Below are 17,958 nucleotides of genomic sequence, written 5' to 3' on the forward strand. Positions count from 1 at the left end.
AAAAGTGATCAGTGGTGGAGTTTTTTCATGGAGTCTTAACAGTGTTGTAATCGGTGCACAGTCTCTCCATTAACTAAAGCGAAGTACAAAGGCGTCAGAACGAAAGACACATCATTTTTTTGTGCATAGAAGCTACTTTCTTAGACTTGTTTCTACCTCAAATTCAAGTTAAGGCCATCTGTGGCCTCAAGCAGCGTAAATGCATAAAGACCAAGAGATTCACAACATTTTCATACTGGTATCTTTGACCCCTTGAAGTGCACCTACATGTTGTTGAAATAAAAACAATTAAGAAGGATATGCTTGTATTAGTTCTGTCTTGAGAGGTACCATCACAACTATATGAAATAGCAGTATAAATTGGTCTTGATTATTACAGGCTTATCAATGAATGTGTCCTCACTTTCAGAGGAATTTAGCGCTAGTAGAACTTGCTAGCAATTGAACTCTTGACCTCGTTATACACGTTGGCTTTGTACACTAGTTATAAACTATGGAGTGTATGCTACATTGTCTCATGCATTGAATAGTAATAATATGTGCATTAAATCTAAATAATATGGAATATGTTGGTTCTTTCTCACTCAATTGGAAGGTTCATGTACTTATGTTGAATCATTTGTAGCTAAAGAAATGTGTCAAGTGCATTGAGAAGTGAGTAATTTATGCCTCCACATTGTATTGGTTTATATATATACCTTGTTATATGCACTTAATACTTTTTTCATATATTTTTGAGTATGGACTTGAAGAATAAACAACTTTTGTAGAGTCAAATTCTACTTTTTTCTCACCCAAAGGAAGAATATGACTCGAGTGTCATAGTTTCTTGGGAATGATAAGTTTGAGGATATCTTCCAATGACATTACATTGTGAGTGGGTGTTTTTTCTTCTTCATTGGTTCACAGTTGTGATCAATTTTTAAAGTGTAAGTTTGAAAATTAAGAAAATAGCCAAAGTTGATTAAGTATTAGAGTTACTGAACAATATGATACAATCTATTGTTGAAGACACAGTTAAAATCAACAAGGAAACTCTGGCTGGTATTAGAATTTGCCTACAAAATGCACATGACAAGGTCGAGTTTTTGCAACTAGAATCTCAGTTCCAATGAGATGATCTTCAACCAGGGAAAATTTTAAGAACCCCCCCTAAATTTATAAATATAATAAATGGGCGAATCTCCATGGTATATAGGAAAAATGGAAGGCGATTTTATCAATAATATAATATGTACATATAATTTTTTGGCGAATCTCTCACCAGGCATGGCGAATATTTTACTCAATTATAAAATATTGTAATATCTTGGCGAGTCTTTCACTAAATAATAAAACTTTGTAAAGTCCTAGTGAATCTTAGCATAGGCTACATGCTGGTTTAATTCCCCCATTTAAATAGGCTACATTCCAGGTGAATACCATGGGTCAATACCATGTGCCATTTTGGTGAATACCATGGGTCAATACCATGTGCCATTTTTATTTTTATTAATTCTAATATTAGGGTTAATAATGGTTTTTTGCATGGTATTAATAACAATCTAGTCCATGGTATTTGTCCCATAGTATTTTGGCCATAGGTTTCACCTAAATATAACCCATTTTTTGAGTGTTCTTAAATATAAGGTGACTTATGGAGTAAATATAAAAAAATGTTTTATTTGTTTACCATACCTCTCGTTTATTTATATTTTTATTAATTTACCATACCTCTTTTACAAATATGGTATTTGGCCCATAGGATTCACTTAAATAAAACCTCTTTCTTGAGCCTTCATAAATAGAACGAGGGTTATGGACTAAATATAAAAAGAGGTTTTATTTATTTACGATACGTCTAGTTTATTTATATTTTTATTTATTTACCATACCTCCACTTTACTTATATTTTTATTTGTTTACACTGTTACATGTATATAAGGTGACTTATGGAGTAAATATAAAAAATGTTTTATTTATTTACCATACCTCTCATTTATTTATATTTTATTAATTTACCATGCCTCTTTTATAAATATGGTATTTGGCCCATAGGATTCACTTAAATAAAACCTATTCTTGAAAATGGGCGAATGGATTCACTTAAATAAAACCTATTCTTGAAAATGGGCGAATGGAAGGTTGGAAGTCCTAATTTCAAGGGCTAAATTTACCTTTTTTACCCTCTCCCTTAAAACAAGGTGGGCTATTTGAGGTGATTTGTAAAAATGTACTATGATACAAAATATTCGCCCACTAAAAATTTAAAACCCCTTAATTTCGCCAAAGGGTGAACATTCGCCCCTAAAATTATCCTTGTCTTCAACATAAGACTTTTCAATCTAAACTTGATTTTGTTCAGAACAATCCCCTTTTTTAGTCTAAAGTTGACTCCCATTAGCAACTAGAAATTGATCAGAACACTGATCCCATTTCAAGAGTAGTTTTACATAAAGATTTAGATGTTAAACCTTCTCTTCCTAAGCCCATCATCAAAACATGGGAATAATTTGTTAACAACAAGGACGTGTCCTTTCATATTCCAGACTACTCTAACCCCATCAAGTTTAAGCGTGATGGATTTCTTGATGACGGTTCATCTTCACCTATTCCATAACTTGCTCATTTTCCACAACAACCACAAATTCTTAAATGCCAACATTGTGACGAAGTTGACCATGTGAGATACCACTATTTTTATCTTCACTTGTGTGATCCTTTTCATAAGCACACTCATAATTCAAATAGATGCTTCAGAAACAATCATATACTGCAATAACAAAGATTCACCTTAGATGGATCACTTCTTGGCAATGGGGTTCAACAACCAAGAAGATGTTTCAGTCATGCCATATAATTTTTTCTTGAGTATTTAAATGTATTGTAGTTGATATTTCTTCATCTCCTAACCTTGTATTTGATAGGGGGAATTTATGGTCATCAAAAATCTTGAAAGATACATCAAGCGATCCGGAGCCTCATCCTGGAGCTATTAACTTAGCTTAGAGGCAGAGTCATCCATACCTAGATTTAGAGTTGTAGCCAGAGAAGCCCATGAGAATTCATTTTGGTTGGTGGCAATGGTCTCCCTTTTCAGAACACTTCCTCCAGAAAAAGACTTCAACTTCTAGTGAAATTTGGAATTGTTCCAGGAACTGCATCAAGCGTTCCAGGTTGAGACCTCAATGGCTTCCATTTTTAGAATGGGGGAGCACTTCCTATAGTAGAAGACTTCAACTTATATCCAAATTTTTAATTGTTCCAAGAATTGTACTAATCGTTCCAGTGTTGGGCGTCAACCTTAAACCACTACCAGTTGAGACCTCGACTTCTCCCACCTTATACCATCATTTCAGAGAGCACATTCAACCAATTGTGGCCTTTCATTTTTTTCATTTTTGTATTATAACTCTCGTCTTAGAATCATATATACCCATTTGAATTAAGGGGGATAATGTTAGACACCTAAACTACTAAGGGTTATGGTGTGGAATGTGAATAGTCATTGGAGTCCAAGAGACTGCTTGGTATATGAAAACCAAGGGTCATTAGACATTATATAAAATGTATATCTTTGTGAATAATATGCATTCAATGATTTATCTTATATCTTGACTATCATTTGTGTAATTTTAACGAATTCTTTCAAATTCTATAAGATAAAAGTGTTTTACTATCAAAATTGCCAATTTTTTCTAGAAATTACATAAAATCCTTAAAATTTTGAATATTTTTACAAAGATATTGTCGAACATTTTGTTATTAGCATTTTAAGAATTAGTAATATTCAACAATGTTTGTACACATTAAGGTAGTATAGATCCTTAAGATAATCCATGTTGTTAAATAGGTATGGTGGGATGATATGGTAGAGGAGTACAACTCCATACTAAAGAATACTAAATAATGATGCATTTGAGATTGTGTGGAGACTAGTACGCAAATTAATCATTAATTAGAGGCTTTTGTTCAAGATTAAAAATGAAAAGGTAAAAGGTTAGAGTCACATTAATATGGATTCTCATGTACAAATGGAATTAACTATAATGAAAACTTAACTCCAATTGTCATATATACTTCTACCCTGCATCTATTTTTTGTTGGAATGTATACCATATTTTCTAAATACCATGAATACTCACTAAGTTTGGGCTTGACTATGACCACTACATAACCTAATTATGTCGATAGGCATGTTTATTTTGGAATAAGACTTCCAAATTTTTAATTTAATTATCAATAATTATTAGATCTATGGTAGAGATTTAACCTGCATGGAATATTCTAGAATATTCTTAGTAGTATACAGAAATCAAAGGTTGAGATTTATCACCAAAGTAGTTATGTCATTTTTCTCTTTTAATTAAATTGATTAATTAAAAAAATGTCATATTAACAAGTGTAATATGAAATGAGTTATGGTTTTTTAGGCATGTGATATTGATAAGCCATGGTATTGGCTCATGATATTGTCACAAAGTGTCTTTAGAAATTAAGAATCTGCATAGTAAAGTGGGGATAAACCTCCATAGATATGATTTTTGTTCCATTTTTTTCAAATGCATATATATTTAACACTTATATTAATACTTTTGATAATTTCTAGTAATAATAATTTAAAATTAAATTATAATTCAATTTCAAACCTTAATAATATTAAATGTATTATGAAATAAATACATTGATGTTTTTTTATGAATTATTACTTTACCAACCATTTAATTTAGTTGAATAACTTTATCTTTGTAATATATTTAATAAATAAATCTGATTTGATAATCTTACTCTCATATGTGGATAACCGATATTTACAAATAGTTATACAAAAACTTAGTACAAGTTGTGATACAAGTCATGCATTTGACATAGAGGATATAGGGATTGTACATTATGTTTTAGGTTTATACCTTTGGTAATGAATAAGTGAGGTCTTCCTTGCACATGAAAGTATCCAATAGGAATTTTGAAGGGGTTTCACATCTTGGATTACTTTTGAAGGGTTTTCACATCTTGGCTTACAAATCCTTTGTGACTCATATCATTCCAAATTTGAAATTGTATGCTAATTTAAATACAAATTTAAAATAACCTTATTTAGATAAGGCACTAATTATTTCAATGATTGGTCATGTGAATAATAGACATTGACACACAATACTTTGAACGTCATTGAAAAGTTGCCACACATATGGACAAAGTTCATGTGGAAAAGTGTGCTCCAATTTATTCGAAAGGAATTTGATGGGTTGTAGCACATATTTGCAACTACAACCAAACCCGTATTTGACTAGTATATTAAAAATTCAAATGTCATAAATCACCTGCATTAAAAGTTTTAACTTATCAATTTGACAGTTGAGAATTCAAAGGCGATTCCTATTTCCACCACAGTTTTTTAATTAATGCCCCCTGACAAGTGGGGGCGATAGGGAAATATAACGCTCGCCGTTTTTTTTCTCCTCCAGTCATGACGGAGCGCGTTATATTTCCCTATCGCCCCCGCATGTCAGGGGACATTAATTAAAAAACTGTGGTGGAAATAGGAATCGCCTCAAAGCACTTGTCATTAATTATGGTACCCATTGACACTAGATTATTTATGTCTACCACTAGTTGCAGTCTAGTGAATCTTCACATGATATTTTGTTATTATAGGTGTAATTAATGATCTCGATACTTTTGATGCTTTGGTATAATAACCTGATAATGTTACAAAAAGTTTGGTGTGTGTTTCTCGCACAGATTTAGACAAAACAAACCAGAATTGCAGTGACCTGGAATATGATGTTGAGGATGAGGTCCACCCCACACAACAGTTGTTAACTAATCCTTTGGGATTATTTTATACAATATTAGTTATTTGATAGTTTTTATTTTTCGTTAATAAGTTACCAATAAAAAACAATCTTGTACCTGCTTTACATTTGTATAAATGTACGCTTTCAATTTTAATAAATCAAATTTTCTGTCATGGATTTTATTCATAGGCTTGTCTACATTAGTGTCAGAGCATCGATCAAATTATAAAATCCACATTTTGATGATATGTTTTTTGTGAATGGGAGATGTATCATGTAGTTTGGAGTCTGGTTTGATGATTGAGTTATGGACAAATGAACATTGAAAAGATTTTCCACTACTAGAATGGTTTCGTTCTCGGTGTCTCTTATGTTAGGGTTGTTGCCAATGTTTCTCTTGTTGGAACTCTTGTTGGAAAGGATTCCCTACACATGGAAAGGAGGACTCATGAATTCCATTAGAGAAAATAGAGGCATGGGGCCATGAACATGCTAAAAATTGATTTTTGTAGTCTATCTTCTGTCATAAATTTTTGTCTCAGCCAATAACTTACCCATACCATATCACCTGGTACCATTTATCTGATTGGTAATGTGACTCTTGTTGAGAACATTTTGAGTTCGAATTTCCATTCTTGTAATGTCACCTATGCGTCATTTTATGATACTTTTATATCCATTGACTTTATTAAATAAGTCACTTCTAAGAATCTCCAAGGAATTAAGATATTTCTTCTCTCTACATTTTTGAAATCCCTTGTCTACAGACCGCTCTAACCTGAACTCCAATGGGTTTTTCCATGCTCCCAATCGATAGATCCGTAGTGGTTTTTGTCATTATTGTCTACATACAACGTAGTATACAATTCCAAAAATACCTAGACACCTCCTTTGTGTCTCTTAGTGAGGGTTTTTGTTTACCTCATGTGTTTTTTTGTAGTCTATGCTTCTCTTGGGGTCTAGGGTTATGTAGTGTACCTCTTGATTTTTATTTTCCTGAGAGACCATGGCATGTATGTAAGAGATTTGATTAAATGGATTAATGTTTTCCCACTACTGGGACCAAGTAAGGCAGTAAATTGAAGAAATAGGCATTGGCAAAGAAATTGAAATTGGGGACAAAACCTATGGGCTTTTGAAATCTTTTATTGAGGCTATGATATTAATTTTGAGATTGGGGTTAAGTGAGTATGAAGTTTGGGTTTTAGTTAAGCACTTCATTGATTTAATTAAATTGATTGAATTTATAGACATCAATTATTTATCAATTGAACTGATGCTTTTCATATAGATAACAATTCTTTTCTTCAGTTTTCTTTTTTGCTGCCAAGTATTTCAGCATAACAATAGAGATGAAATTGTTTAGAGGTCCGGGGGGGTAATAATAATCAAGGTGACAGGTAGAGAAAACATTTTCAGAATGATAAATAAATAGTTAAATGTTATAGAATTGGTAAATTTGGTCACACTACCCCTAATTGTCTCACTCGTTGGGAAACAATCAGTGAGAAGAGAGATAAATTTAGTGAAAAGAAAGAGAAACCACCTCCAGACAAAGGAAAACCACTAGAATATTCCCACTATATTGTTTCACATTATAATTTTAGTATAAATGATGTCTTTAGCACTACTTTATCTGATTGCAAGATACTTGGATATTGGATATTGGAGCCACTTATCATATAACCTTCAGAATAGATTTTTTTGAAACTTTCAGTGATAATATTGATGGAGTAGTTTGTTTTGTTGATAAATCACAAGTAAAACCTTCGGGGGTTAGATCTATTCGACTGCAAATATTAAGACTTGTTGATTATGTTTTACAACATATTCTTTACATTCCTTAATTTCAAAGAAACTTGATGTCTCTCATACATATAAGGTAGTAAGGGAATTCTATACATATATTTGATGGTATAGTTGAAATCCATAAAGAATCTGATAATATGATTGTGATGACTGGTGTTGAAGAAGAAAAAATCTTGAAACTCAAAGGCACTTCATGTTCTACATTCAATTATGCTCATTTAACTCAAAAAAGTGATACTTTGTCTTCTAGTTTGTTGTGGCATGCTCATTTTGGTCATATAAATTATGATAGCATGAAGATTATTAAACAAAAAGGCATTAAATGACTTTCTACTATTCTGAGAAAACTTACTCCATGTGATGCTTGTATTTTAGGCAAGCACAATAAGCATCCTTCTCATAACTCTACTTCTAAAGATTCCAAGAAATTAGGTCTCATACATTCTGATTTATGTGGGCCCATGCATGTTCCATATACCAATGGTAATAAATATATTCTGAATTTTATTGGTGATTACTCGAGGATGTGTTGGGTCTATCTATTGAAAGAGAAATCACAAGTTTTTGAAACTTTTAAGAATTTTCATTTATGGATTACAAATGAAACTCAAATTAATATAGGCACCCTCCATACTGATAATGGCGGTGAATACATATCTAAGGAATTTAAAAGGTATTTACAAGAAAATGGTATCAAACATCAAACTACAGTTCCTTTTAATATGCAACAAAATGGTGTTGTAGAGTGTATGAACATGACATTTCTAAATATGGTCAGATCGATGTTGTTTTTTAAGAATGTCAAATTAATGTTTTGGGGAGAAGCAGTACTTTGTGTAGTCTATATTAAAAATCGTTTTCCTTCTTCTACCATCAATAATAAGTCTCATTATGAAATATGGTATAACAGACTTCCTATTGTTCAACATTTCAGAGTTTTTGGTTCTCCATGTTATACTTTGATTCCTAAGCAGCAATGAAACAAATTGGGTGCCAGAAGTTGCAAATGTATTTTTTTGGGGTATTCTGATACTTCTAAAGCTTATAGGTTGTATGATGAGGAGAACAATAAATTTGTTGTTTCATGAGATGTCGTTTTTCTTGAATTTGATAAAGATGCTTCCACTATTGATAGACAACTCAGTCATTTGGATAAATTCTCTTCAAATAAGTTTTATTATGAGTCTGATAATGATCTTCCACATACTGAAGGGGGGATTCCCATTCTAAATTAGTTTGTGGATTTTCCTTTAGTAAATTTTCCATCTTTAATACTGGATGATGATAATGTTTCTTCTAAAGAAAAATTGGATAATAGTAATGTTTCTGCAAGATCAAAAATTTCTCTTGAAGAGCTTGTTTTAGAGCCTATTTTTCAAGATGAGCAACCACCACAACAATCACTACGAAGATCAACACGCATCAGGACATTTACAAGAAAGTATGATGATTTTGATACAGGGAGTTCTTCTAAACAAAATAAAGGAAATGATGGAAATGTTACTTCAAGTTCAGGTAACATTTCTCATGATTGTGAATTTAATTCTTTTGTTGTTAATGAACCTTCTACCTTTGAAGAAGCTGCTAGTTGTGATGAATGGAAAGATGCAATGCAAAGAGAGTATGATGCTCTCATTAAAAATGGCACTTGGAGGTTGGTGGATCCTCCTGTTGGCATCAAACCTATTGGTTGCAAATGGGTTTATAAAATTAAGTATAAGGAAGATGGTTCGCTTCACAAGTACACAGAGAGAATTATAGAAAATGGGTATGCATAAAAAGGTGTTGATTATACAGAAAAATTTTCTCTTATAGCTAAATGGGGCATTATTAGAACCTTGTTTTCTCTTGCAGCTCAAAAGGGATGGAAAATACATCATATGGATGTAAAAAAAACCTTTTTGAATGGATATTTGAAGGAGGATGTCTATATGTTTCAGCCAAAGGTTTTTTTTGTTAAAGGAAAACAAACACAAGGTATGTAAATTGGTGGAATATTAGTTGGTTTGAAACAAGCATCCCATGCATGGTATGGAATGTTAACTGAGCATATTCTCAAATTAAATTATAAGATTTTCGACCTAGATGATACAACTCTTTTTGTCAAGAAAGTTGGAAGATCAATTGTATATCTAGTTGTCTATGTTGATGATTTGATGATCACATGGAACAATGATGATTATATATCATTTGTTAAAAGGGATCTAGAAATATTTTTGACATGACATATTTGGGTTTATTTCATTACTATCTAGGAATTGAAGTTGATAAAAAACCCAAGCATATTTTTATTTCTCAGAAAAATATGTTGGACAATTTTTGAGTAAATTTGGAATGCAGGATTGTAGAACTCCAATGGAGTAGAACCTAAAGCTTACTTCAAATTAAGGAAGTGCATTTGAATATCCAACAAAGTACATGAAACTTGTTAGAAGTTTAAATATTTACTATTATTCATCCTGTCATAGCTTTTGTTGTAGGAATACTTTCCAAGTTTATGTATCAACCTCATGAAGGTCATTGGATCGCAGAAAAATGAGAACTCAAATATTTAAAAGGCACTCTTTCACATGGCATCAAATATTCCAAAGTTTCACACTTCCATTTCACTGGCTATTCAGATTCTAATTTTGATGGAGATAAATAGAATTGGGTGTCTACTTTTGGTTACTTGATGAATCTTGGATCAACAACCATCACCTAGAGACCACGAAAGCAATCTGTTCTTGTTGATTCTACCACTGAAGCTGAATATTTTGCAGCAACTGAAGCTACAAAAGAAATAATTTGGCTTCAAAAACTACTTGAATATTTGTAGGAGAAGCAAAAAATTCAGCTCCTTTGTTCATTGACAACTCTTCTACAATTCAATTGGCCAAGAATCCTAAATTTCATTATCGAAGAAAACATATCAACACCAAATATCACTTTATTCGACATTATGTAGAGGTCAAATTCATTCATCTGACATATTGTCCTACTTTAGAGTAGATCACAAATATCTTTACCAAGGCATTAGGACGAGAAAAGTTCTAAAAAATCATAATGTTACTTGACATGTCATATGTACCTTCAGATTAAGGGGGGAATGTTAACTAATCCTTCGGGATTATTTTGTACAATATTAGTTAGTTGATAGTTTTTCTTTTCCGTTAATAAGTTACCGAGACAAAATTGTCTAGTACCTACTTTATATTTGTATAAATGTATGATTTCAGTTTTAATAAATCAATTTTCCATCGTGGAGTTTATTCAGTGGCCCATCTACAACAACCTGGAATTTATTCCATGAACAACAACTAGGAATGGAATAATGTGATGGTATGTGGTCTTTGAACGACAAATGTGAATAATGGGCCATGGAGAAGAGCATCATTGTCAAAGTGAGTTCAATTTCAATGTCGTTGCAAATTATATGAGTGATAAGGCTACAACACTTATGCATATGGTTAGTCCAACAAACCTTGAATCCCACAAACAAAATTTTAGCTCTAATTTTGAGTCTGCTCACAAAGTGCATAACCATGGTAGGAAAGAATAAGCTTTTGAATACAAAAAAAATGCATTGCATAGGTTCAGTTATCCAATGATTCATGGTTATTGAAATATTGGAAGTGTTGGGTGCTTATACTCTACTAACACCATACATACTCTACGGGCCTAGACCCTCTTCAAATCCTAAAAGGATTTTCGTGTTCCATCCATTATAGATAAGAAGAACTCGTTGATCTATTTGAAATGGAAACATAATTGATGAATTGTAAGGGGGGAGAGAGGGTGATTTAAATGGTAATAGAGACAATAAAGGAAATCCTGAACATGTATATAGAAATCCCATCCCCAACCACAGATTAACTATGCACCTTGCACTTGCACTTGAAAAAGTAAACTGGTTCATTCAATTGATATGGATTCTGCCTAGTTATATATTTTTGGTAGCCTCCTCCTTAATATGTTACTGGGTTTTTAAATTTTTATTTATTTTATTTTATGGAGTTTTCATGAAGACAGGTTTACATTTGACAATTTTGGTCCGAAGATTGACATGACTTTCATGCTAAAAATGATGCAGGATATGCACAACCAAATGATATCTTTTGAGAATATGTTGATAGTAGATCCTAAGCCTGCTACAATTCCTACCTTCAGGATTTGAACAAGACCTAATTTTTCTCAGCCCGAATAGTATTCTCCTCGTCAATGGTGAAATTTCTGTGATGAAGCCCATGACCCAATGAATTTTGATCCATTTCTAGTTGCCAAAGAGTGGGCCAAAGGCAAAAAAAGAGACACATATGGTAGATGTCATAAAAGAAGAGGAACCATGTGATGATGTATATGTGGCAATGACCAGAAGTCAAGCAGCCTAGAATCAGTTCAGACCCAAATCTATTCCAAATTCTAGTCTGGGAAATGTCAGAATTAAGAAAATTAGGGAGAATGACAAATCTAGAATGTTTTCAGCTTTAGTAAAGAAATCGATACTTGTTGTTCAACACCAAAATCCTATTGTTCCGCCTTAGAATATTGTTGTTATGCCAGCTAGTTACTCACCTTACAATGTTAACAAAGCACTTGCTGTCCATATTTTACCAGCTATAAATAATGGGGCAACAACACCTTGTAATAAATCCTTGGAATAAAATAGTATTCAATACATCATGATGAATTAAAAATGAGACGTGGTGGTAATCTGAAAATGTGTTGTCTAGTAAAAATGTAAAACTTATACTGTCTAGATTCCATAGATGGTGCGTGAAACTCATTGGCAGTAATTGACATTTGTAGTTTTCACATTTGCAAGAGCTAAAGGCAATTGTGATCAAATGACAAGATTTCATAGACACTACCTGAAAGGCATGAGAACAATTCATATTTGTAGGGTTTCACATTTCCAAAATGAAAAAATAAAAATAAAATGAACAGTTGCAGTTACTCGAAAATTGAAATTGCACCGAAGCAGTATTTCTTGGAAGCTTGTTGTTAATAGAAAAAGAAAACCGGAATTTGCAAATAAAATACCCAACACATGAGTATTAAACTGAAACCCAATGCTAAAAACTCTCGGTAGCATTGCTTTCTGTTAGATCCCAAGCAGCTGGAATGAAGCATTGTTCATTTCAGTTTCAAACATCCTGATATCTGACAGAGCATAAGTTATGCCTATCCACCTTGGCAGAAAAACATCACCTAGGATTTTTGCAATGTTTGCAAAGATGCCTAGTAGTGGGATATATTTAGGATAAACTCATTACAAGCATGACTATTTGAAAACTAGAAGACTTACTTGAGGTCTGCTTCACAGTAGCCTGTGTGAAGGGTAAGTGGTCTATTCCAACAAGGATCCTTCCTTAAAGTGCATTGAGAAGTGTATATAGTAGTAGCAGCAACATTGATGGATTGTATTTAATGATTAATAATCATGCACTAAAGAAAACATAGGTCAACCAAGAAGAAAGCCATATTTTCTATCTGGGACATTTGACAATAGATTTTATGACTCGTCAGTACAGCAGGGGATTATCATAAAACATAAAGAAGAAAATACATTTAATCTAAGAATGGTTGATTTCCTTGGGCATTTTGAAAACACATTTAACCAATTCAACGGATCATTATGCTGACAATGTAAAAGAAGTGGCAAGGTTGAGATATTTACAGTTTTGTCAGGACCAACTGACTTTAGAGAAAGAAACCTAGTGGGGAATACGTATGGAGTGGGAACTGTAAGAATGAATTTCAATTTATTTAAAATTATATGATCTTGCCATGTATAATTAATAATTATTATATTGTTATTCAAATATATCTGGATATTATTGTAATCTAATGAAAAAGAAAGATATTATTTATACCTAATTACAACAAACACCACCTGTTATGTTGTTTATTCTTCTGGCAAGATGTCGACGAAGTCATTGACCTGTAAACATGTATGAACTAGTTCTTTTGTCAATATTTTGTAAGCCATTGAACAATAATTTTGTTTTGAGATTGTTTATCCCTATTAATATAGTTTGAGTAAGTGTTCATGTATTGTTAAAGAACCAAAAATGTCTTCTATTAACTAGATGTATATACTAAAGGTTTCCTTTGACCCATCCTTCTTATCGGCGACAGAAATTCATCCTACTTGTGGAGGTCAGATTTCTTCATATTTGCAAACTATACGCATTATAGTGATATTCACTAACTGTAACTGCCTCTTTGTAACAATTTGAATAGAAAGGTATCTATCAATGATGTTCATAGCGAGATAAAATGTCTCAAGCATGAGGTCAAGTTTCAGATGGACCTGCAACATTTAAGTTTTCAAATTCAAGCCTAAGAAATAGCTCAAATAAAAACTCTTCTAGATCTAATAATTACATCACATAGAACTAGCAGAGGAGCAACTTTGTACCTCTATCAACCAATAAATGAGGATTCTCCTCATCCTCTCATTGATTTCAAAATGCCCTGTCATTTAATCTGGAAGTACGCAACTCATGTTATGGAAATACAGGACGAACAATTTAAGAAAATAATACATAAATATATATTCAAATTCACACAAAAAAACCATCATTGACAAAGAGACATGACTTAATCTTTCGGTATAACTTGTATATATCTTCAACATATTCAACAACTGCCAATTGATTTTCATGATGTCCTGTTGAAGCCCCGAAAATCGGGTCGACAACAAAGGGGATACCCACCCGGTCCGGACCTTGGTTGGCAGCTCCTTATCTGTTTGGTATAGCGGGTCCGACTGGGGATAATGGGACCAGTTTCCCAATCTAAGGGTGTGCGTGTGTGCAGAGTTGGATGTTGCTGATCTAAGAATACTTAATGCTAATCTAATTCAAACTTTTAAACTAAATATATGCTATTGTAATCTAATGAAAAACAGCACATCTAATATATGCTAACCCGGGGTGTATTTCTTCTATTATGCGATCTAAAAAGATTTCAAACAATCACTGGTAATAAAGATCATTCAGCTATCATAAGAATAGAAATCAATTAAGATGAACTACTTTGCATAAAAAGTTAGGCAAAACAGTTGTGAACAGCATATCGCATAATAAGTTATTCATATATCAGACATAATAAATGGCTCCACCGTACAAAAGTGCCAAATGGTAACTCACACATTCGTGCAATAACATATAAACAACTAAAACTGTATATCACTTTAAGAATATAAGCAGAAATGGCCAAGAGATAAAAGTACCATTTATGACTGATCCTACTCATAAGCTTCAAGCAAAAACGATTTATCTCTACTTGTTCTAACATCTACTAAGAGTAAAAAAGTGCAACATCAGTAGCAGACATCAAATGCAAACATTAATAAACCTCGATCCATCCATTCATCAAAACCTCCTCTGAGGGTGCATAAGTGCATGTTCTGAGGACAAGTTTTTCACAAATTTCTGGACCCTTCTCCAAATGCAATGAGAAGGGTTAAAATACTACTTCCTAATTCTAATAATAGTTTGTTTACAAAATTTAGGATGCGGTTTTCAAATGACCGTCCTTTTTCTAATCTAATTTTAAAGAAAAAAACAACATTCTAAATAAGACTATTTTTGAATCTGATTTTTAAAGTTGCAAGTGTTCATCATGGGCTTGAGGAGAGTCGGATGGCTGACTTCTACTTTGAGCTGGGCTGCGAAAACGGAATCTATGAGAGTTGGCATTACTTTTTTGGCCGCGTTTATGATGCATTTCACAGTCATCCATTGACTATGCGGCTTGATCGAGTATGCCCAGTAACACTCCCAATTTAACCTGTTTAATGCTTGGATCGCTTTTCCCTTCTCCTGCGCCTTCTGCTTCCAGTCGTAGTTTATTTGGTAGATACCCTGGGGTGGTCTCTTCGATTAAATTTGCTCTGTGCAAATTTTCATTTACACAGTCAATAAGAATGCTTGCTTGCGTGGCTGCTGTCTCCGCTATTTGTTCCGCCTGCCTGATTTGATCGTCCCATTTATCAAAGAGAAATTCTTTATGATTCTCGTTTATTCTGGGTGCACTTGCTCTTTTCCCTTCATCTTCATCCTGCCAAGCCAAGTACTCCGTCACTCGTTTGTCACTCTGATCATAGTCACTCCGCAAGTCTACCACTTGATTGGTGATTTTATTGCTTAGTTCGCAATAATGACTCCACTGTGATATCTTACGTCCCAACTCTTCCTGTTGCTGCAGTAGTTGTTCATTTAAGCCAATAGACTCTGAAATAAATTATGTAAGCTTAGGCTCATCTTTATGCATTTCTTGGAAAATTTGTAATTGTTTTCCTTTCTCGTCTAGACTTCTTTGATAGCCTATCTGCATCTGCTGAAAGTCTTCCTGCAACTTCTCGAGCTGTTTGTTAGCTTCAATATTAGCATTGGCTTGTTGCAATTATCGTTGTAGTAGTTTTATTTGATCTTCTTTTTCTTTCAACAGTTGTTGAACTTTCGATGCCTTGTCAATAGTTGCAGAAGCATATGCTCCTGCGATCTGAGACAACTTAGTGAGATTTTCAGATGGGTTATTGTTGGGGTCTTTCCATAAGACGTCCAATTGTTCAGCATCTTGTGACAGTGTATTTTCTAGTTTTCTTTTCTTTCTCTGTCTTCTTACAACTGCTTTATGTTGGGGACTATAGAATACGTCCAGTGGAGGAATTTCTTCTACATTAAGTAGAAGCTCAAAAGGTGGAGCGATAGGAATGTGCTCCGTTTCTGTGACACTGCTGACTATGGTCGAAACCACTTCTTGTGCTACCTGTGTATTGCTCACAGGCGTTCTTGGGGCTTGCCCTTCAAGATTGATCAGCTCGTTGAAGGTTTCCCATTCTTTGTCTAATTCTGTCATGACGGGTGGCGTTTTAATGACGAGAGGGGGGACATCTCTTTGCAGAGAGGCGATAACCTGCTGTTGCGACATTTTACTTGACTGAGCTGTGTCTTTAGCTGCCTCTTTGTTCTCTCCTTGGTCGCTTCCAGACCCTTTAGAATGTTCAGGTACTCCTTGCGCAGTGTTAGATTTAGATCTGGCAGTGCTTGAGTTCCCACTGAGGCTAACGCTTGGAGTCGGTTCTCTAGCAGGCAGTCGCAGCTTTTCTAAAGGAACACTGGCCAGTCTTCTTTCCCTGTATACCATGAATCTTTGGAGGTCATCTGGAGAAAATTTTGACTGAGCTTCCCACAAAATTTCCTGGAATGAGCTTTTATTCTGAAATAAATCATCAAATATATCTTTCTTTCCAACGAATACTTTTATTTTGACATTCGTTGTGAAATCTTGGGCAACTTCATTAGGGTCGAATGGCCTTGCCAGGAATTTAAATAATTGTAGACACGTCACATTCTCCACTTCGGTGAACGTGTGACCTACATCGAACAATGAAAAGGCCCCACAAGCTACAGGAAATTGAGGCCATATGGCCTTCTTTTTGTCTTTTAGGTCTTTAGTTAGGCTGCCTTCTGAACAGGTTTGATAAGCAATTTCTCGAACCAGCAGTTTGTGAGAATATACAAGGGTAGGACATGAGGAGGGATGGTGCTTCCAAATACTCTAATATAGGTGAACCATTCTTCCCCGAACCATCTTGCGATGGGGATGATATCTATCCGTGCCTCGGGTGAGCACCTCGGGGGATCTTCATCATACATCATTCTATACAAGGGTAAGATAAGCCCGTGACAAATCTGGTAGAAATGTGGGATGAACTGAGAATCCCATAGTACCTTATGATAAACATGGATAGGTAATGGGTCCTGGGTAGTCCATTTCCAACCCATAATGGTAAATTTAGACACATAACAAATAGAATCCATAACATATGCAGATAGATAAAAAGGAGGATAGATCGTTTGAGACAAGGATCTTTTAGACCGGTAATTGATAATAGCCGTGTATAGATTATCAGAAAAGATCTTGGCCCAATCCATAATATCGGCATTTGTGGCAGCATCTATTAATGGTAACCATTCATACGAAAACTTATTGATATCTGGCATCCCAAATAATCTACAAAGTATGGCCGCATCAAAACAATATGAAGAGGTGAGGGAACCAGTGCTGTACATACTGTTTTTGTCTTTCTTGAACGGTTCCTCTTTTCTAGACCAATCTTTGGTGGTCTCTGATAGGTCTGGGTTCTCCGCCCCAAATTTCTTAACGAATTGTGCATTGTAAGTCGCCTGCGGTTCAGGAAGATGATACATAAGCTTTAAATCTTGTGCAACGAATGATCCGATGAGCCCTTGTCCTTGAATCTTGAATTGTCTGTTGTCCATGTCTGCATTGTCAAGTATCCACTTGATCATATCCGTATATGGTAGAATTTTTGGCCTTGCTGCTATCCGATGAAGAAATGAGCATGCTAGCT

Source organism: Pinus tabuliformis, chromosome J (assembly GCF_031772625.1).
Source record: "Pinus tabuliformis cultivar Carrire ecotype Pingquan chromosome J, CPIR1, whole genome shotgun sequence".
Classification (NCBI taxonomy): Eukaryota; Viridiplantae; Streptophyta; class Pinopsida; order Pinales; family Pinaceae; genus Pinus; species Pinus tabuliformis.